This window comes from Polyodon spathula, chromosome 18, assembly GCF_017654505.1.
Source record: "Polyodon spathula isolate WHYD16114869_AA chromosome 18, ASM1765450v1, whole genome shotgun sequence".
Taxonomy (NCBI): Eukaryota; Metazoa; Chordata; class Actinopteri; order Acipenseriformes; family Polyodontidae; genus Polyodon; species Polyodon spathula.
The window spans coordinates 28,770,621-28,794,179 of record NC_054551.1 but is presented as its reverse complement, the minus strand read 5'-3'; the positions used below and the strand labels follow the sequence as shown (position 1 = coordinate 28,794,179).

General features: G+C 36.1%; 1 long non-coding RNA gene across 1 annotated transcript; it reads left to right on the top strand.

The window, feature by feature from the left end:
• The first annotated feature begins 6,752 nt into the window (after positions 1-6,752).
• Positions 6,753-21,902, top strand: LOC121330456. The gene is made up of 3 exons (XR_005951868.1): positions 6,753-6,946; positions 7,059-7,162; positions 19,105-21,902. It is a non-coding gene; the product is annotated as an uncharacterized LOC121330456 (long non-coding RNA).
• Positions 21,903-23,559: the final 1,657 nt, after the last annotated feature.

Here is a 23,559-nt window from a genome sequence, read left to right as displayed (position 1 = left end):
ACCAACACTAAGCACAGAAACCAGGACCACAGAACACAGATGTAAATTAAGGGAAGATAGAGTTAAGACAGAGGAAAGGAGACACTTCTTCACAAAAAGAGTGGCAAGGGTATGGAATCTCCAAAAGTTTGGAGATCAATCAACTGCTAGGAACAAGCTTAAATGGGCCAACTGGCTTCCTCTTGTTGGTGGATTTTCTTATGTTCTTAAGACTCTTAATTGGCAACACTGCAACCTGAAGTCCTGTCTAGATCCACAAAGCAGGGGCAGAAAAAGTAGTAGGTAAGGGAGCTTCCCACTGATGTGAGGGAGCCATTCAGTCTGCATGCCCCTTCAATTTTTGGCCTTTTGAGACTGCTTGCAAAGATGCCCATGGTGGATTTGTGATGTCCACAATGGGTAACCTAAGCAGCATATGCCTCCACAGGTGAAAGGCTAATGAACTACCACACTGACTACAACCTGTTTCACACACCCTCATTACATTACTGGTTCTTTTTTCATTTAGGAAATTAAAAGAACCAGAAATACAGATACAACAACATGACAGAGCAATTAACTAAGAAAAAAAACAGCATATACTCTCATTTGGATGTGCAAAATGAATATTATAGCTGCAATATTTTTGTGCATCCATAACCATACCCTCAACACTCAATCATGAAATCACTACATGCATCAAAGTATTTAAAAAGCAAAGTCTAAAACTTTTTCTCGTAGACTATGAAGTTTTGCTCACATTAATAATACTTTATCTTAGAATCGTAGCACACCCAGCCATCAAATGTTTTAGTTATCTGACATTGACTAGCAGGTCAGTAAATATCATGCACAGAACATGCTGGAGCCGATTCTACCTCATCTATTCATTGGTTAGATGATTTATTCCGGTTTTGTGATTGTGCAACACCAGCAGCACTTCTTTTGAAGTTCATATTTCAAAACCTTTCAACCCTGACTTGTGTGCTGTGTCTGAAGCTTGGAAGCGGAGGTCTAAGTGGTTGAAAGTGTAAAGGCCCTCCATAACTCCGCTGTCCGGTTTGTTACCCCTGCCGTCCTCTGAAATGGCCTAATTGAAGCTCATTTATCTTTCAACACTGGCGCTAAGGCTTTGTCGGGAATAAGAGCACCAGAGCAAAAGCAGGCTTTGTGCAACTGGGGGGAAAATGAGGAGGATGAGCTCAATCTGTGGACTTATCTGATTTCAAACAGACAAAAATGATACCCCTTCACGGATCACATGGAGCAATTTTGTGATCCTTCTTTTAATAATACTGGGAGTCTAATGAAGACTGGATCTTTCTTTATATTAAATCTAAAGGCAAGATTGTCCAGGCTAGCGTTCATACATATTCAGACACAAACTACTTTGGTTGTGTTAAATGGGCCAGTGCACTAGTCAAATTGTTGTAGACCTAATTTTGTAGCACATTAATACATGACTTTCTCAATACAGTGAAAATGTGTTGTGCTTCAGCACTGAAAGGTCTCTTAATTCTCCAGATACCTTATATCATTACCCGCATTTTTCAAACTCTGGATCTGTATTTGCATTTCTGCAGTACTTTTTGTCAACTGTGAACTTGTTTATTAACGTCTGCTAGTTAAAATTTGTTGATGACTCTTTTCTTATATATCTATGAAACAAAATAACCTACGTGTGTTTTCAAAGTTTTAAATGATATATATATATATATATTATATATATTATATATATATATATACTATAATATATATATATATAGTGCTACAGCAGCTCTCAATAGGAGACACATAGGAGTAAACGAGGCGTAGCTAAATTAAATAAAAGGAAAGAAAGTTGAAAAAAACACACAAAAAAACTGTTAATGTAAAGTTAATGTAAAAGTTTATTTTTTCAAATAAAAATTGTGACACTTCGAATTTTATTTAATTGAAACTTTATTTTACAAAACTATTCACCGTGACGGGGATGAATATTTGGCATGTCGTCACACCAAGAGTATTGATATGATATATAATATATATATATATATATATATATATATATATATATATATATATACTGTATGTATACACTTGTTTTAGTACACAGTCAAGTTAGCCCTAGAGCTTTCTAAATTGCTTACTACTTGTTTTGATTCAAAACTCGAACAACTTCATATCACCACAGTTTCATTTCTTGGATACTGTGTGTCTGGGAACAGTAAATACACTAGATAGATATTGCATGGCAGGGATTTGACGCTGGCTATAAGGCTCTATAATTCTGTGTGTGTGTGTGTGTGCGTGCGTGCGTGTGTGCGTGTGTGCGTGCGTGCGTGTGTGTGTGTGTAAGAGAGAAAGCAAACGGATAACTTCTTACTGCTTTTTACAATGAACCCAAATATCTCCTTTGCTCAAAAAGCCTGACCCCCACTTTAAAGAGTAGCCCTTAAGATAACCTCTTTATGTTTTCTCCACCTCTTTAAGGTGGAGGCCAGCTCAGGGAATTGGTACCATACATTGCTACTAACCAGTACACTATTTGATTGTTTTGTGATTAGGTACAGTTAACAAGTCCATTGTAGCTGTCAGCCTACACCACTGAAAGAGTGAACATTGTGAAAGCACCTGCTGTCCTATATCAAAAAGAAATGTTGTTCACCCACCTAGAACCCTTTTCCAGTGATCATTCTTTCTGTTTAGAATAAATGTGGTGTCTATCTGCACCATCAGTCTGATATAAAGTCCCAGACTTCATCTCACCTTTAGTGCACACTAAATTCACAAGAAGCAAATACAAGTAATCAAACTGCAGAGTTGGTAAAGAGCAAATGGCATCATTATGACTCTATTTGAAAAACCTTGGTATAATGTTAGTGTCTCTGGACTCTGAGCTTATCAGTTACCAAGGCCAGGCAGTGGAAGTGTTTGATGAAGATGGCTGCCTCAGATTAGAATCCTGGCATGTTTTTGCTTCGATCTGGGGTGCAGATTTCTAAGGAGAAGGGGATAAATTAATAAGCCCCACTCCAGTGCCAAGGATCATAGCTGGCTTGCGGTATGGCTCAGGAACACATTTAGGCTAATGACCCTCAGTTGTTTAGAGAGGTCCTTTCAGTCACAATGGAGAGATGGACAAATAGGGTAAGACATGGATATTCAGGTGAAGGCAGAAGTTACGGCTATATCAAAATGATGATTAATGATTAATTGGGCTTTGATTTGGTTAAGGGTGTGGTCACATCAGGACAGAAGTGCCTGGATGTTTTCTCCTTCAGATCATTTTTGGTTAGGTTTACTGGTATTGTTAGCTCTTTCAGATAAGAATGCAGAGATTAGTTTCTATTTGCAATATACATATTTGAAGTCCCACTTAGCCAAACATACGATTCATTGATGTAAATGACTGTGGTAAATAACAATCTTCTTTTGCATAATTAACTGTTCAGTATGATAGAAATAATAACATAAATGTATCTATAAGGCTTTTAAATTGATGTGTTCTCTTGTTTTAAAGTTGACTTTAATAAAGTTAAATAGTTGCCAGTTTCTGTAAAACAAGACTTTGTGATTCCTGCCAAGAGCTATCCTTAGGGTTAAAACTTCCCCTATCTCCAGATGTGTGACAAAGCCAGTTCCGAGGAAGCCTATTGACAAACAGATTCAGAACTGTGTTATCTTCTGGCATAACATTGACTTTGGTATCCATCCTTCAGAAGCCATTGTTACCTTTTATGAGGAATACCTACAGCAAGCGAAGCACTGGTATTCCAGGCACCTTGTGTGTTTAAGGTAGACACACAGGCCTCTTTACTTTTCCTTAAAACCTTCTGCTTCACTTCTTTCTCCTTATTTCCTTGCAAACACACAAACCACTTTCTTGAATGGGGGGGGAGGTCCCTATTTATTAAACAGTTAATTAAAAAGGAAGGCTAAGCTGGCCTCTACCTGGGACTTGTTTGCTTTTTAAAGAGAAGGTGTTCTGCCACATTGCTGTATATTAGGCTTTTGTCATTTGTGCATGATAGTGAGAAATAACGCGAACGATGTCATTTCTTATGAGTCATGCTGTAACTACCATTACCAATACAACATAAACTGTTGAGGCGCATATTATTGTCAAATCCCTATATGATTACGTTTAAAATGATCATTTTGCAGTTTGTTATGGTTTCCCCTTGCATTACTATTTACCATGCTTGCTCACATGTTATACTTTTACCATATTTTATACTTCAGTAAAATATATTAAGGGTTACTGGAATATAACCTATGACTCTTCATACCAGGGTACAACCTCTCATTGGTCACTAAAGCAAATTGCAGTTTGGAAACCTGTCTTATTTCTAGGAATAGTATAAGCTACGGTATATTCAATATTGAAATAAGCATGACACACTGTAGACAGCTGAATATCTACGTTTGTAAACTGAGCTATATTGAAGAAGGGAATGCTGGCTTTTCATAACATCATATCCCTATAAAATCTATTTCTTTAGAAAATCCACTAGAGGGCAGTAGACACACAAAAAAACCTTCTACTGTATGAGTGTGAGTGTGTGTGTGTGGGTATGTGACTGACATTAAATGTTTTCCTCTTTTTTTTAAACAAATTAAAAAAAAAAAAAAAACATTTGCTTGCTTTTTAGTTTTTTTTTGGTTTTGTATAAATGTATTTATTTTTGGTCTGAAATGAAAATATAGTAATAACTGTCAACTAAAAAAAATGCAAAATCAAGGTCCAAGGACTAAACTTGTAAACCCTTCCCCCTCAAGTTTTAAAATAAATCTTGCAGCGCTTGTTATGCTGATAGAAAAAAAAAAAAAAGATTAAATAAAGACCTGAAGGTCTAATTCTCTTTTTAGAACAACACAGAGATATATAGCTGGAAGGGGATTCTTCTCCTGTGTTCTTGTGAGTGGAGCTCTTGAACTGCATCGACTCTGAAAACAGGAGTCCCCAGGGAACACACTGCCCTGAAAGCTGAGAGGCCATACAAATCCAACATGCTCCTCTGTGACATAGTCAAAGATACTGTTACCACCTGTGTCACTGCCAATGTAGATACACTGCTGTGAGAATACAAGAACCAAATAACTACCCCAGGCCACTTGGACAGATATAATACAGAGCTGTGCAAATAGAAGCCTGGATAGATTGCCCAACCACAGTGTACAGCCACTTTAAGCTATAGTTTCCTTGTTTTCCTCAAATATGGCCCCCCCCCTCGCCCTTTTAATGAACATAATTCTTCAGAAAAATAAGAACATATACTGACAGAGGTATTGCTTTTCACACACTGATTGTCTACATTGATTGACTATAGATGGACATTTTTTATACCATTACCACTAATCACATACAGTATAAACTCAAGAGAGTGATATTGGCTTTTCTTACATAATGAAAACATTGCAAAACTAATAATGTGTTAACTGGTTACCAAACCTTCTTAATGAGGATAATAGTATACTGTAGGTCTATATTATATTGTAGGCCTAACATTCACTTTAATACCATTCCCTATCTAGTATACTGTAGACTTTACATTCACTTTAATACCATTCCCTATCTAGTATACTGTAGGCCTAACATTGACTTTAATATTATTCCGTATCTAGTATACTGTAGGCTTAACATTCACTTTAATACCATTCCCTATCTAGTATACTGTAGACTTTACATTCACTTTAATACCATTCCCTATCTAGTATACTGTAGGCCTAACATTGACTTTAATATTATTCCCTATCTAGTATACTGTAGGCTTAACATTCACTTTAATACCATTCCCTATCTAGTATACTGTAGGCCTAACATTGACTTTAATATTATTCCCTATCTAGTATACTGTAGGTCTAACATTTTAAGGTATGAAAAGAACACTTGTACTGAGTAGTAAACAGGATGGCTGAAATTCAGATTATAGTATGGGAGTTTTTAAGTAAAAAACAAAGGATGCCTATCAGTCTCTGGGGTAGAGGAGCAATTTACCCAAGAACCCCAATCAAAGAAAAGGTCACCAAAAGAAACTTTAATTCATACAACAAAGCTTTGATTTAAAGGGAAATGGATGTTAGACATGAGGTGCACTATATATATATATATATATATATATATATATAAGGTAGGGCACCAGGATATAATATATATATATATATATATTATAAGATATATATAATATATATATCTATATATATATATAGCACACAATGTGGGACGTAAGGAATGAAAATACACTAAAGCTAGTGACATATTCAGATCAATGAGAAATGTGCTTGTGCCATATAAATTGATTGCATTTGACACCCTCAAAAGGACTGTTCACTGCTGCATACAATTATTAAAAGTTTTGGCTAATGCCTTCATTAGCTTCAGGAGTTGGACATGGTGCAGGGAGTTATTTTTTTATGACTGCAGTTCAATTCCACCAATGTTATCTATTATTGTAGCTGCCCTTGGGCTCCCATTGCCCCTTAGCACAGAACCATTGCATTACAATTGAACAACAGGGTAAAGAAGTGTATAGATAAAAAAATTACCACAACATTTTTTTTTAGTTCACTTAATAATAATAAGTCATTATTATTTTAATTGTTTTTTTTTAAATTATTATTTCAGAGACTTCTGTTGTTATGTGCCAACATTTATTTCGTCTGGTTTTATCTGTATAAAGCTGTCCAGAGTAAACAGTTAAAATGCATCCCTGCGGCGTACTGCTTGGGTACAGAGTGTTCTTTTCTGGGAGTCCTGGCAGTGGGACAGGGAACAGGGTGAACACTGTCTCATGCACCACTCCTGTAGAATAGCGCTTCAAGCCTGAATCGTTACTAGGAGCCATGTTGAAGGAACTGTGCATCTTGCACATGTGCTTTGAACACCTTGGATTATACTAATACTTTTTCTACTTATTACTGCTTACAAGGGCACGCTTTATTTTAAGGGGTACTTTTTTTGTTTCAATAGCTGTGAACAGCAACTGTAAGTAATACAGTTCTCCCCCTTTATAATGTGTTCTTCATATTTAATATGTAGTTTTGTGATACAAATCAGTAATGCCTTGTTTCCGTCTTTCCTTTTTCTGTGTCAATAGTGAAATGTATGGAAATAGGAGCTGCCAACAATGTGTGCCTGAGAATGAGAATCAAATAGACATTGTGACGGTTTGGATTGGACCTCAGTAATCTTCTACCTCCAGTGGGTATCAGCAAGTCTAAGTTTCTTACTTTTCTTTATAAAACAAGCTTATCTATTGAAAATTATGAATCACTACAAAACTAGTACAGCAGAAAATACTTGCAAAAAAAGATAAAGAAAATAAATGCAGGACAACAGTCTTAGAGAAAACAAATAAAACTGAAAAAGTAAAGAAAAAAGAATTTGCTATCACCCCTAATAAACGTAATAAATAATTACAAAGTTAATACAAAGTCACTTGTGGAATGCAATTTGGCATATACACGTTTGAATTTGAGTTTGTTTATTAACAATGCTGGATTATCAGACTGAAGTTCAAAATAAAAACTGTATATCAAAGAGTTTTTAGATGCTTGTAAATAAATACAGGTGTGCAAATACTGAAGCATTCAGAAGTATATAAAAGTTCAAGCAAGATAAAAGGTTTTGTTTTTCGTTCAGACCTTGGAAGTTCACAGCAAATCCAATTAATAGGTTTCACAATGGTTCAGAATGGCACTGTCAGACGGGTCTAAAGGATTCTACAGTTCTGCTGCAACTCTTTTGATTCCCTAGAATACAATTGATGCCATAGCCGCCAACTTCTGCTTCTGCGCGAAGAGGAACTTTGACCCATTGAAGATGCTAAGCTTCGTTCAGCGAAATTTCCCATCTCATTATATTTAGTGGCATAATTACAATTAAATAATTTTACAAGCAATGAAAGACATTGTGTGCAAAAGCCCGTGCCATTTCCCATGAAGATGAACCTGAAAAGGACCTGCTCTTTCAGAAAAGTGTAACCTCTCACATTTTCATGAGGATCAGCGACTTATTATTCACACTAGTGGTTGTAAGTTAACATAACACTCATTCTACACTGCACACACAGTAGGGCTTCAGGCAGGTCTTAATCTAACACTTGAAGCACAGTGAGTGTTAGAAACCAATTGTACGGTGTCCATTTTAGGACACCCTCAGTCGTCACCCATCCTCGAGTCAATCCTCACCCCTCTTTGAATCAGTCGTCACCCCTTCTCTAGTCAATCCTCACCCCCCCAAACAAATTAAAATAATGAAATTGCACATCATAACTTTTACATTATACATATTAAATGCTGAAGAAAGGTAAAAACTCATGCACCAATCAGCAGCTACACTGATGACTGACGACTGGCTCGAGGAGGGGTGACGACTGGCTCGAGGAGGGGTGATGACTGAGGATGTCCTAAAATGGACACGATACTAATACTAACAGCAAAAACCTGGAAGAACATTGTTTTCCTGACGAGAAATAAGAGCATGTTTTTTACAGCCTTTACAACAGCAAATTATTTGATATTTACACTTCTTGGGAGTTTGGCAATATCTTTATGCACTGCATGCCAAATAAGATTTATTATAAGATCTCGCTACCAGACAAATCATCAACAAGTGAAATAATATATTGCTTTTTTAACCAAGCGTGAATTAAGTTACTTGACAAGCACTGCTCACATAGCAGAAGGTAGAAATTGAGCCGTCTGCTTGCTGTGTGGTTAAGCATGTTTGGGATGTTTCGACTTGTTTTCTACTGAGCATGGATCAGCCGAGGTTACCTTGCAGCTATTCTGTCACTGTGAATTTAATAAGATAATTAACTATTACTTCCTTGTTTGCTTGGTTTGAATCAATGCTGGCACTTATTTTCATGCACATTATTGCTCATTTATATATATTGTATATTATATATATTATATATATATATATACTATATATATATATATATATATATATATATAATATATATATATATAACAAATATATATATATAAACAAACTATGTGAACATAATTTACATACTTTATGTAATCAAAGAAACTAGTACAGAATGATATTGCAAAAGTTTATGGAAAACTATAAAGCTTTATGTAATTCAATATGTCAAGTAACATTATTCAGCAGGTTTCATTCGACTTTATGAAGGAAAATGTGTTAATTGTATAGGATGATGCTAAACTTTCGTAATAGTTATGCAGTTAATTACCAAGTACTCCAGAACGGTATGTTTAATAATATTATTGACATGTGTTTGCCACAATAATTCAAGAGACAATCGAAAAAACAACTTGCCTAAACTAATGAGCTGTCTGGAATCCGTTAGCACTTTTAAGTTTCGAAACTAAAGTATTTTACAATATTAAACAAACATAAGGCTAGACTATCAAACTGTGTACTGAACTGTACTCTGCTTTTGAGATGTCGGTATGCTGTTGAACTGTGTAAATTCTCTATTTATTTTTGTCTGGTACACTTGCTTTTAGATGCTGTTGATTTAGTTGTACAGTACTGTAGCACACTTTACACGTAGTAAGAAGCAAATCAAGGAAGTCAGAAACATTGACCCCTCACTCAAGTATTCATTAAAGGAGGTTGATGATTGTGTCCAAAAATTATCAGGCGTGTATGGATGGCCAAAAGTTCCTGTGTTCCACTTTGGATCAACCCCAGAAGGATCAGGCTTCTCCATCAAACTGACTTAATCAAGTTTCATCCAAATGTCGCTCTGCATTGTGTTTGTTTGGTGATTGAGGACAATGACATGAGAGTGATTAACTTTAAACAGCTTCTGGAGTAAACAGAACATCATCCAGCATCATTTTAAACCAGTAATCTTGAAGCGCTTCAGAATTAAGTGGGATTCACTCTCTTCGAGGCAATGTTAAATCATTAGACTGCTCAGCAGCATTAGGAGAAACACAATCAGAGCTGTTGAAACAATAGCTTTTGGGGGCATTACAGCACAGTAATGGGGTGTTCTTATTTCTAATAATCCAATGTCTTGTGTACTGTAGTAATCCCTATTGCAGATTACAGTTCGTCATCAAGGATCACAGCTTGCTCAGACTGTTTCATTGAGACACCTACAATGTTTTTATTTACACCATAATTACTGGGCCTAATCAATTCATATCAGACCAATCAATGCTGATGAATTAGCACTTTCTTGGGCTATAGATTTGAAAGTAATAAACCAGATATTTTTCATGGATACTGTTGGGAGTGCCATGTGGTTCTCTGTGCAGACAGGCATAAACAAGTGCAGCAACACAACCACACAGATGGCTTGAAATCTGGGCTCAGCATTTTCGCTGGGGCAATCCGCTAACATGACATCACAGTGAAAGCTCACAGCCATTCACTGCACAGAAACACAGTGGCTCCTTTGCTGTCAAGATCCATTGATTAGTGGCACTAATTGCACTGGCTTGTTCTGTAGTGAGAGTCGTGGACACACTGCAGCACATCCATGTTATACTAAACCCTGTGCTGTGACACTGCATTGTGCTTGTTTAGTGAGTGTGATCTGGGCAGGACTGACATAGGTCTGATTAGCTTTAAACAGCCTCTTGCATAAACACAACATCATCCAGTATATATTAAATCAATAATCTTTAACTGGTTCAGAATGAAGTGGAATTCACTCTATTCCAGGCGATTTTAAATCATTAGACTGCTGAGTAGCATTGGAAAAAGCAACATCTCCCAGGGGTCATTGCATACTGTAGGATCGAACACTGTCACCTCAGAAAATGAGAGATATAATAGAATGGTGTTTTTATTTCTAGAGTTCTTAGCATGTACACCTCAAGATGACTCTCTGAAACAAAAGTTTGATTAAAACCTTAGACAACAAACTCCAGTCTGAGCCTGGAATCTTAACAGAAACAGATCAAAGTAAAACAGACTGAAATGCTGCCGTTTTAGTCTCGGATTGCAGAAAGGATGGGATTATCCAGGGAAGGTTATTGCAAAGATTGAGAGCCTTCTGGCGATAGTCTTTAGATGGACAGTGAGGAAGCTGTTATCTGAAGATGTCAAGGTACTCTCCCTGTATTTATATAAAATAATCAAGCAACATACCTCCCCTGCACTCCAAGTCGTAGTACTTTTACAAGGTAAGCCAAAAAGGTAACAAAAAGGGACCTGTAAATAATTTCGCTTAAACCATCACAGTGAGTAATAATTACATATTGACACATGTGCATTTGTGTTGACACTGCGTAATATGGCTGTGTATCCCGGTAAATAAATACATACAAGATTGGGCTGACTTGCACTGTTGTATAACTGAACGGCTTTGTATACTGATTGGCTGTAACAATCCCAATCAATCTATCAACTTTAGTAAATAAAGCAAGCCTGCTATGCCTGATATTGTGTTATCTGGCTTTACATGTGTATGATTTTGACTGTGGTCATCGGCAGTGATAAGCTAAGATCTATGTAAACCAGCTGGCTTGTGAAAAGTCTTGGTAATAAATTGAAATCTATGTGCCTTCCGGATCCCGTAACTTCCATTCTACAGCTGGCAAACAGACAGCAAACAGACAATTTGATTGTGGATTAGATTATACATGAGAGCTGGTCTGCAGGGTGTTATATGGCACACTGAAGACAGAGGAAAATGAGGATCTGATAGTAAACACCTTTGGCAGTATGAGTTTGAACACCCAGGAGAATGACTTCCCCCTTAAGTACATATTAAACAAAATGACAAGCAAACAAAAATGAGAATGTTGTAATGTTACTATGTGTCAACTAAGTTTCATATGTTTACTATGAAAATTATGTGCCGATGGAAGTTTTTGTTTTTTTTAAAGTGTACAGTATGTACACAACCTGTGTGGTGATATATTTGATGTTTTAGAGCATGCTAACACCTATACAGGAGATAAATGCAAACTTGCTATTTTACGTTAAACCGATAACAGGTTAACCGCAATAAATTTATATATATATATATATATATATATATATATATATATATATATATATATATATATATATACAGAATTAATTTGAATTAAGTATTAAGCATTTAAAGAAAAAAAGAGGTATACAGTGTAAATGACTCGCTGAGCGCAGTCTTTTTCTCAGAGAATTGAAGAGTTTTCCAGTGTTTTCATGTGGATACCTACTAAGGGAACCTCAGGGCATACCCGCTGTTATCTGAAAGACAGTGCCAGGAACGACTAACAGGTGAACAATGACTGGAACGCACGGCTTGTTCCTGCCTGTCTGAAGAAGAGAAAACAGGATTTCACTTCCAGCAGTCCAAACATTCCCACTCTGCAGGGAGTTTGAAAGAGCACCATCAGATTGCTGCACAAGCAGTGAGAAAGTAAATCAAAGTAGGTTTTTTCTGGCGCAAGGCTGCCACGAGGACAGTTTGATTCTGAAAGGTAACATTGCAGCTTCTGTTTCACATTGCAGACAGCTGCAAAATACAGAAACGTTAAGAAAAACTGCTTAAAGGAGAAACCAGATTTAACTTAAGCTCAAGACACTCATTACATATAAAAAGGAGGTAGCTTTGGCTTTTTGAGGCACTATTTTAGAATTCTGAAAATCAAGCACAGCAGCTAGTTAAATTAATTAAATAAGCGTTAAATTAAGAATTATAAAGGAAAAACATAACCAATGTATAATGTTAAGCTAATGTTTGAGGAATCATATGAATTGGAGGTACAGCTCGGTTCCCTTCCCTGAGTCTATACTGGCTTACACTCTGTATTGCATAGACTGAACTGCAGCATCCCAATACACAAACAATACTGGCTGTCAATATTCTCTACTATTGAACTAGTAGACTTGACTATAGAACAGGGAACACTATAATTCAGATACAGAGAAAAAATACAGCAATTTAATATTGGGGCAACTCAGAAAGATTGTATATACTGGTAAGGGAAAGGTGAAAAAAACATACACATTTGAAGCTACTTTAAGCCTAAAAAAAGTTGAATACAGAAAGGGGAGCTGAGTGCTTTTGAAAAGACTAGGATTTTCTGATTTTAAAAATGTAAAATTGATAATGTATAACTCAAAATAGCTGTTAAGTAATAGTTCTGTTTCTACCTTGCCTTCCCTTCATAAGTCAGGAGTTCACCTGAAGAGGTACACCATGGTGTGACTCATAGATTGTTATCGTACAACGTGTGTGTAGGATTTTTTTTCAAGATAAGTGTTAAAACAAGCAACAGAGCACTTAAGGAGGCTGTGTAAAGAATGAGAAGTATGAAAACATGCAGGATTGTGTGCATGTTGCTTTTTGCTTTTCTCTATCTTTTTGTTTTGAGTAACAGTTAACAGAACCTTTTAGGGGATTTCTTTCCATCTTAATCAGAAGCCATGAAACACAGAGTATGATTGTTAATGTCAAAATGGCCTAACAGTGAATTCATAACCTTAATTAACTTACACCCTTAATATAATAGGAGGAATTAATACACCTCATCAGTCAAGGAGCCAATGTAAACACAGACAGTGACATGATTTTTTTTTTTTTGTATAGATCAGTTGACAATGTGTGTGTGTGTGTGTGTGTGTGTGTGTGTGTGTGTGTGTGTGTGTGTGTGTGTGTGTGTGTGTGTGTGTGTGTGTATATATATATACACACACACACACACATATATATATATATATATATATATATATATATATATATATATATATATATATATATATATATATATATATATATATATATATATATATATATATATATATATTATATATATATATAATAATATTATATTATATATCTACAGGAGTTAACATGAAAGTTTCAATAATATCCCAGGGTGGTAACATCTAGACTCAGTGTGGCACACCGATTATTTGAAGACTTCCATTTCAAATCCCACTGGTCCACAGGACTCCACGGTTGCAAACGTTTACAATGGGACTTCTTAGCCCTTCCACCAAGGGTGTGTGACACAACTTCAAATGTTATTTAAGAGGTAACTTCCTAGCCCTTCCCACCAGCTGTGTGTGAAGTTAATAACCAGCCAGTAGGTACACATTGATAAATATATATATATATATATATATATATATATATATATATATATATATATATATATATATATATATATATATACCACACACACCAGGGAGAGAAGGGCTCGCTTCTGTATAGGGTCTGTGTTTGTTCTAGCATTGGTGTTTACATTTCTTCAGCTCAGTTGAGTTCCAGCTCATTCCAGCTGCAGCAATCTAAATGCAGCAGCAATCTTTTAACCTTTTCGGAAAGGGCTTCTGTTTCAGGACGGTGCTCTCGCTGGGAACTGATACAGCTGGAAGATAGGGAAGATCCTCTCGACTTTGATTGGGATACACAGGGTTTGTCCTATACATTTTGTAAGAAGAAAAATTAAACAGTCCCGTAAAAAATGACTTTAACCATTTGTAACTGACCCAGAATACCAGAGACCATATTGATCATTGCAGTAGATTACAGCTTCATCACATTGCAACACACTACAGTTTGATACATATGGAAAACATCTCTTGAGAAATATTTTCCATTTAGAATAAATGTTTATTAGTTTCTGGAAACTGTTTCTGGAAATGATTTGGGAGTTAAATAAGAATGTGCACAATTGCCAGTGCAACCAGTATCCGCTATGTGCTTTCATTTGGTGATATTTGGTAATGGAATTATCATTTATAATTTCTTGGATGACCAAATTAATACAGTAGACCTCTCAATTCTCAAATGCATGGCCATTTGACACAAACATTCAGTGCAATACAAACATCATAAGCAGATTTTCATTTGAACCCATGCGGCTTATTTTTTATAGATGTTGAATCTATTATTTATATGTGGCTATTTAACAAGTGAACATACATTAAAAGTAAACTCAGCTGCTATTGAATTAGTGCACCTTGGCAAACAAAACCACAGAGACACTGTAGGTTAATGTAAAGAGACCCATTGTGTCATTTCCTCTTGGTTTGAATTACTGTACAAATAATATGTTTTATTTGTGCATATGTAAACCAATGGTGTAATAGAGCTTCGCTTTTGAAAATTGTTTTTCATTGTTGTTTTCTTTGCTGCATTTATGTCTTAAAAAGACAGGTGGATGATATTTAGAAGGGCTGGTTTCATTCAAAAAGTCTGTGCTGTGGCCAGAATTTCACTTAAAGGTTGTTTTTTGGGTGGGGGGAGGTGGGGTTGCAGTCAATTAATCATTTTATTCAAACACATAAACAAGTTAGCACGGTTTATAGAAGAGAGCTATTTGTCTGCTTGGTCTAAAGGCCAGTCTTGTCTCAAACCTGAGAGCTAAAGCAAGCTGTTTAGGAGCAAATACCTGAGCAAAGAGAAGTGCTTAGGAATGCCTTCATTGTGGTTTTATATCTGGATTTGCTTTTGGCATTTGTGCAGTACAGGAGTCTCTCCTGAATTTGAATGGTTTATGTGATGTAGGTGTTTTTCAGTTCAGTGGCGAGGAAACATATACAGTTGTGAAAAGACAGGTGACAAATGTGGTTAGAAGTTAGCATTTCACTCCTATACAATGTTGTGAGACATGTGTTATGTCATCAACACTATAGGCACATAACTCTTTCTGATGTAATTTTGGCACCTTTTTCAGATTTGAATGTAACTCTTTTGTAAAAGAGCCATTTATTTCGTAAAATTTATGACATTTTGGGATTTTCTGGATGTTTTGTATGTGTTGTTTTCTATAGAAAGCTGCTGGATTGAAGTTGAATGGGTTTATCTCTGTCAATAGTGAAGTTTCCATGCTTGATTTTTTTTAGCTCGAGACATTTGCTCAAGAAAAATGTCTTGTGTAAAATGTTTTTTTTTTTCCTTTTGCTCAGTTTATTTTACTTGAGTAAACCAGGCTTTTCACCCGATGTCTTCCAAATGAATAGGAAAGGTGAGGGTTGATATGTAAATTAGCGATGTGTAAAGTACTCGTGCAGTTTTTGAAGATTACTAGTGAACATTTGTGAAAATGTGGTTTCCATGCGCAGAGAACAGGTACACAAGTGACTCCAAGTGCTGTAATAAAGCTGAATACCTTGTGTCTGGTTGGTTAATAATGTGTATTACTGCACTTGCCCATCATTTGTGGGTGATATATTGTGAAGCATGTTCTTTTTTAACACTGGGTCCCACAACTTCCCAAGTTATCACTTCTGGACAGAAACAATGTCTTATACAGCATTTGCATTATTTTGGATGCAGATAATGAAACAGGTACTACTTACATTTGTAGTAAACCAGAGTACAACAGACCACATAGCATTGTACTGGAAGACAAATGTCTTTTGGCTTCATCAAAAATGTGACAGAATGGTGTGTGAGGTGTGGGTTACGATGAGCTGTCAGTACCTGTCACTAACATGTATTGAGGAGTCTTTTCCACCTCTGTATTACAGTAACAGGGGATACAGTGAAGTTAAGAAAAACAAACAAAAATATTATAGGGTAGGGTGATAATTTTTCTAGGGATGTGAAAATGAATACCAGTTTGTGGCAGAGATGGCTGTAGCGGTGACGTCAGACCAGGAAAACAATACACAAACACATGTAGATACGAGGCTGAAACTGCTACAGCAGTATATTTATTTGAAAAATTCAAAACACACAAAAGATAAGGGCTACACTAACGGTGTTGCTCAAAAACGAGTACCTTTTTGGATCTTCACTAATCAGATAACATTCGCTCTCGCTCTCAATCTACCATCATTTTTCTTTCCTTCTATGAGCCCGGAGTGGGCTTTTCGCTGGTCTCAAATAATAAATAATAATGTTGGACGGCTTTCATCCTCCAGCACACAAACACAATATATAAATAATAATAATAAATAATAATAATAATAATAATAATAAATAATTATTATTATTATATATATTATATATATTATTATTAATATATTATGGATATATATATTTATTTAATATACAAGGGGTGGGCACCTCATCACGCAGTTTTTAACAAAACATGCTTGTGCTAGTAGAGTGAAGTGAAGAGGCTTTCAATGTTTGTAACAGAAATGTACATTTTTTACAATAATACTACAGTCTTAACAGGCTATCCTTCTGCACAGGTGTCTTTAAATCAGGGATGACTGGCAAATCTGCCAAAGTGTTTGCTTTTATTTGTGAACCACTCAAAGCCAGGTATTATAATATTGCTAAAATGTATCTCCTTGACAAGAGCTTCTGTCATCTGGGTCTAAACTGCCTTATAGAAAGCAGCTTGACAGTGATGTGCTGTACATCTAACCAAGTTTTAGTGACAGTTGACAGCCCCTCATTATCACTCCTGTCCTCCCTACTTGAGCACACAACACAGCTTCTGCAGTTCTGGCTGCTTTTATAACAACTTGTTTCTAATACTTCAGAGCTTCTGAAGTGTTCTAGTGGGATCCTGCAAATCCCAGTCAATGCTGCCCATTCTTTGGACAAATCCCCTTTTAATGTCCATGGGCCTGGATTAGATGACCTTTCCAGTAGCTTTAGGGCTCAGTCGATGTATTGTCTACAAGCCAATCTGGAGACATATCGCAAAACAATACAAACTTCAAATCTGCAAGAGTCATTCCCTAAAAGCTGCTGAAATGTATAAAATGTAGGGCTGCAGTTGAGACTGTTTTTGTACAAACTATAGTTAATGGATTATGTCTGAGTTCTCTTGTTGCATATAGTCCACAAACAGGTGAATGAGGGTGTGAGGTAAGGGCATGAATGACATCGGAAGAATGGCTCTAAAGGGTTGGGGATTTCAATGGTTTATGATCTGTTAGTTTTTTTCAAATATTATGCAGAAATATTAATAAATGCAACAATAAAATGAAACAGACTAAATCCAAAGCCATGGGCCATATCTGAGTATTTTTACAAAGCCAGCCATGCAGCCACCTTAGAGCTACAGCATCGGAGGACCATGCAGCTCTGGGCAGCTTACAGGCAGGCCCACAGGTGCCCGGCCAGGCTACAGGGGTCGCTGATCTGTCATTTTTGTTTTGCACACCAGGCTGTGTAGTGCATTATCAAGACAGCTGCTATTGCTCTTAACAGCAGGATGTCGGGTGAGCTCAAATTCCGCTTTGATTTTTTTCTTGCCGATCTTGCAAAGATGATCATTTAGACAACTAGGTTTTAAATCTGGAGTAATATATGGTTTAATGTATTGTTTTCATAAACCGTTTTACATACCACAGTACAGGGACTATAACAGTGTCAATAAGTGTTTCCCAACATTGTCCAGCATGCAGGTCTTCTCTTTGACAATACTGTTTCCACATGAAAGGCCCATACTCCTGGTTCTTGACTGATCAGTTCCAAAGTGAATATAGAATGAGCTAATTTTCCTTCATAAAGTCGAATGAAACCTGCCGAACAATGTTACTTTAACATAATGAATTACACACTGCTTTGTAGTTTTCCATATACTTAATGAAAAGCTGACAAAAATTGAAAAATGTGACATTTCCGAAATTTAACATGAAATACTGTACTACTATTATGGATTCTGGTAGACTTTTGCGATATAATTTTGTAGTTTCTTTGATTACATTATGTTAAATATAAGAAAAAAACAAATTATGTTTCATTTTAAAACATTTTTTTTTAAATATTTTTATGTCTCAATCCTAAAATTCTATGGGATGCAAAACATTTGACCATAGCGGAACAGAAAAAAAAAAAAAATCTGATTATTCTGAGAATTGTGTTGTGAAATTCCTAATAATGTACTTTAGACTTCTGGAGAAGCACTGATGTAGCTCTGTGCCCTTTTCCTAGTTAGCTTTTTGTAAGCGTTATTTCTTCTGAAGTTGTGTGATAAGCATAACTTAACACAGGACGTGCAACATGATTACACAAGATAATGAAGCAGTACTTCTGTCTCCGTAAGATGATGATTGTTCAGTTTATGCTTTGAATTTGAGCAATTTTGACTCATGGAACAAGGATAAATATACCAAACTGGCACTGGTCTACTCCCTCCAGGTGTTGTATGCTTGGAACATGCATTTCCAAAATCTAGAAAAGTCACGAGTCACCGAGTGTGTCAGAAAAAGAAATTCAAAATGAAATAGTCTGCTAGTTCATATTTAATTTTATTAAACTTATTGACATATTAACACAAAGTTTTTCTTCCCTAAAGATCCACTCTGGGAATTTTACTGGGCAGCAAAATAAGAATTCCCTACAGCGACCACAAGAGGTTGATAGAGTTCTCTTGAATGAAATCCACACATCCCTGATGGCACCCCAGGATCTCTACTATACCTTGTGACGGGACTGTCTCGAAGCAGACTTTTCAAGCCATGTCTCAGCCTGTTTCTTCCCCTATGAAACAAAGGTTTAATGATCTGGTATGATTCTGGTTTCTCTCTTCAAGTTCAGGTTCTAACCAAATATGATCTAGTTATGTAATAGTCACTTGAGGATCTCTAGTCCAGAGCTTGTTCAGCTTGTCCCTATTTAAACCTCGGTTGGAACAAGGTCCTGGACTGGAATAGATTGAAAGCCAGTCAGTAAATCTGGTAAATAAAAAGGCTTAGTTTGTCCACATTCTTTATATAAAGTGATAAGCTCTTCTGAGATACCTACAGTATATCAACACCTAGCAATACATCTAGGAATATAGACTTGGACTTAGATTGTGGATTACTAACAATAGTTACTTAGAGTTTTAACTGGAGCCACACAATGACAGTAAAAAACTTGTGTGCAGATTAATGGGAGTTAGGTACATTGGTGTGCAGCATGTGTGACAGGCATTGTCCGATGGGGGTAGAGGTAAAGATTTAAATGGTAACTATAACTGATAACACCTCTCTCTTGAAAGAGGCCCTTCTCAGTTTTTTTCCCCCGGCAAGAACAGATTAGGAAAACAGCAGTAGAGCGACATTTGGATTGTGTACACACTTGTTAAAAGTTAATTAACCAATACATGGTTTCCTTTATTGTATGTTTGTTTTATGTTCTATATTTTCTATGCAAATATTGGATTGTACAGTATAGTATCAAGAATGTACTGCCTGCCAACAGGGTGTCAGTCACGTACATTTCAATGGATTATAATCATTATTTCAAAACAAATGTATAAAAAAGTAACATTTTAAAGTTACTGTAAAAATGTAACACTGACAGTATGAAATACACAACAGCTCCAAGCTAAAGGCAAAACTAATTTGACACATGGCAGTGCTTTGAGTTTCACCAAAGCTACGTGAGTATGCAGTACTAAATGGTTGAGCTGAGATTCTTCTGCTCTTGCAATATGTTAAATCTAGGCTGAACAGCACAAATGGCTCAAAAAATAAACATACTATATACACAGCATCTAATTTGCTGTAATAGCTCCTGTGGATGAGTTTGTACCTCAAAGCAGGGTTGCACTTCTTTGGAGAAAATTAAAAATGACTTATTTTGAAAACAAGGTCATTTATCAAGCTTTGACAATAGACAAATCAAGGAGATACTGGCTAAAACTGAGACTCTGCCTTATGAACAATGTGGCAGCTGGACACTGACACCCCTTTTTGGACCGTCTTTGCCACTCCGGCTAGAGAACTGAGTACAAAACGGTCATTCACTGAAAATGAGCTGTTGCATATTAGTTTAGTTTCCCTGGAGACATAATTTATAGATATAAAAAAGAGTTTATGCAATTAATGGATGCCCAGACTTCTGTTAATCTGTGCAAAGCCATGCCTTGCTGCTCAAACCCAGTGGGAATAGCGATAGGCAGATAGTGTTCTAAGTCCAAAGTATTGAGATATTTGATATTCTGGTGCCAGCTCTGCAATAGCATCTAATAGAAAATAACCACTGCCAATTACCATCCTGTTTTGCCCCTTTGAAGTGATGCAGGAGCGAAACCCCTGAATTTCCCTTTTCAATTTCTGAACGGCTTGTTCTAATGTCTCAGGGGGATCTCCGATACGTGCTGCAGCCCATGTTGGGGGAGGCTGGTAGGAATCTCAAGTGCCTTAGACTGCCTGAGAGACATTTAACTTTTCATAGTTAGATATTATAAAGCAAAATACAAAAGGTACAAAACTGAAATACTTCTGTATTATTGTCTTACTCAAAACAGAAATTACTATTTGATAAAACAAAATAATAAAAAACATATTTTGTCTTTTTTTTGGTTTATTAAACAATTAGCTGACTAATTATGGTCATTGTTGTTTTTTCTACTATTTTGACAGTTTCCTTTTTTCATATATTTACATGTTACTGACATAGAAATCTTGCTTTTTAAAACTGGTCTGTAATGTTGCTGTCACTTACAGTGTGAAGAAACTGTAGTATATTAGCACAGGTGGGTATATAGGAGTATGGTTATATGGGTACACATGGGTATATGTTAACTGCCTAACTCCCTGGAAGGGCCAATGAGATGGATGGTTAATCCTTAGAACGGTGGAACAGCTTTTTTCCCCTCTCTTTATTATCCAAAGACCAGCCAGACCAAAGCCTCTCTAGGTGGAAACAGTTTTCTAACTGCTCTGCAACAAATACATCTGTGTCAGAAGACAATGCCATGGTACTTTATCTGGGGGGGGGCCATGGGGTCACCTTTATATCATCGAAATGTTACAAGATAATTCCCCAAATCTTTAAACACCAGATTCCTACGATTACCTTTTGATTAAAATTGAGGTTTTTGTCCAAGGGAAAAGGTACAGATAAATAATGAAGTGTTGAGATTAGAATAGAACAGACATTCTGTATGTAGATGGCAAAGCATACCCTGATCTTTGATCCCATAATGCTTTCAGAAATAAAACGATGAGTTATTGTGACTGATTAAGATGTAAAATGACACCAAGGTCATTCGTACAGCCCAGAAGACTTTATGCGCAGTGGTGCAAGGTTTAAAAGGTGTTGAACTCATGAATGTATATTATTGCAAATAAAAATTGAATTACCAAAGTGCAGGACTTTTATTTCACTCTGTGTCTGATTTTAATTGTTCTGTTAAACAAAAAACTGTGCCTATTGAACAGAGCCAATATGAACAGAAATGTACTGAATTCAATCAACAGGTCAGCGATGATATATTATGTGAACCCTGATAAATATCTCTAAATATAATCAGAAGTTTGTTTTTATACTCCATAAACGGATGGCAGCATTTACCAAAAAAAAAAAAAAAAGGTTTATCGCAAAGTTTTACCTGTTTCAAGTGTTTGATGTATTATTAATTGCTAGTCCATTTCCCAACTATTTAATTGAATTGGGTGGTACAGTATCTGAGATACAGTGATGTATGACATACAATTTGTATTGGAAATAATTTTGTGAACACTGACCTGAACATGAAGACCCAAATGTTTCTGACTAATGGATAAAAAAACAATTCATAGATAAATTCAATGACATGGTCATCATGAGACAATACTCTCATTTCTATGAGTTTCTGGAACATTAAAGAGAAAGAAGTTGTATAATTAAACACATGGAGAAGTGGTTTATGCAGACTCTTAAGACTGGGTGGAAACAATCTCCCATTGACAATGCTTATTGATATTGATGTTAAACCCAATCTATTCATGCTTAATGACCAGATTGTAGTAATACTTCCCTTAAAAGAAACAAAATGGAAAGAACATTAGCTAATTAACTTCTTGTATGAGTGTTTAAAAATACTTTGTAAAGACAGATTTGTTTTCAGAATAGTTGACATGGTTATCCAAATCACAAACCAAAACTGTTTAATTATACCTCTGTGACTACTAGAGGTGACATGGTGTCCATTAGATATAGTTGTTGAAAGGGATCAGTATGGATTATTGGAAACAAGAGATTCCTAATGCAAGGGGAATCATTATGGTATCAAAAATAACATATTCTAGTTAATGATGGCCTGTTGTCTGGGATTTAACCCTAATGCACAAAGAATGGGACAATTAGCACATGACAAATAGTTTTTTTTTTTTTTTTAACTGAGGTTTAAGTCTGTTAAGCCAAATAACCTAGGATTTTAGAAAAGCCTAGTGAGTCAACACTGCAATGCTGAAGTGCCCCCCCCCACCCATTTTAGATTGATGCCTCGGGTGTATGCCAGAGTATTTTTCAAACTGCATAATATAATTGATTCTGTCAATATTGGACAGAAGGTGAAGGAATGTAAACAGATCTCTAAAGATCAGCCTAGAAAATTGTACCAGAAATTAATCCATATCACAAGACTAACCCCAATGCAACAGAACAGGGTGAAGACAGGCACTGGTTCCATAAAGGCTTAATGCACGAGTAACAATAAGACACTGAAAGAAAAAAGAACATAACATTCTCAAGTCAGAAAAATTGTTTATGAGCAGTACAGCAGGGCTGGGGAAATGGTTATAAACACAAATACCAATTCTACACAATGATCTATACCCAGCTTCTTCTGCTATCCCCAGGTTTTAGCTCCTGAGCTATTAACGGGTGGATAATTCTTGGATTTCTTAATCTTGTATTTACAGTCAAAGTTCAGTTTGTTGAGACTGCATTCCATTTTGTTGCAATAAATTAATCTTATCAGGTTTGCACAGCTGTTAACTTGGCAGTGCCAAATGAGGAACCTCCCATTTTCAGCTGCACAGCAATGGATACATAA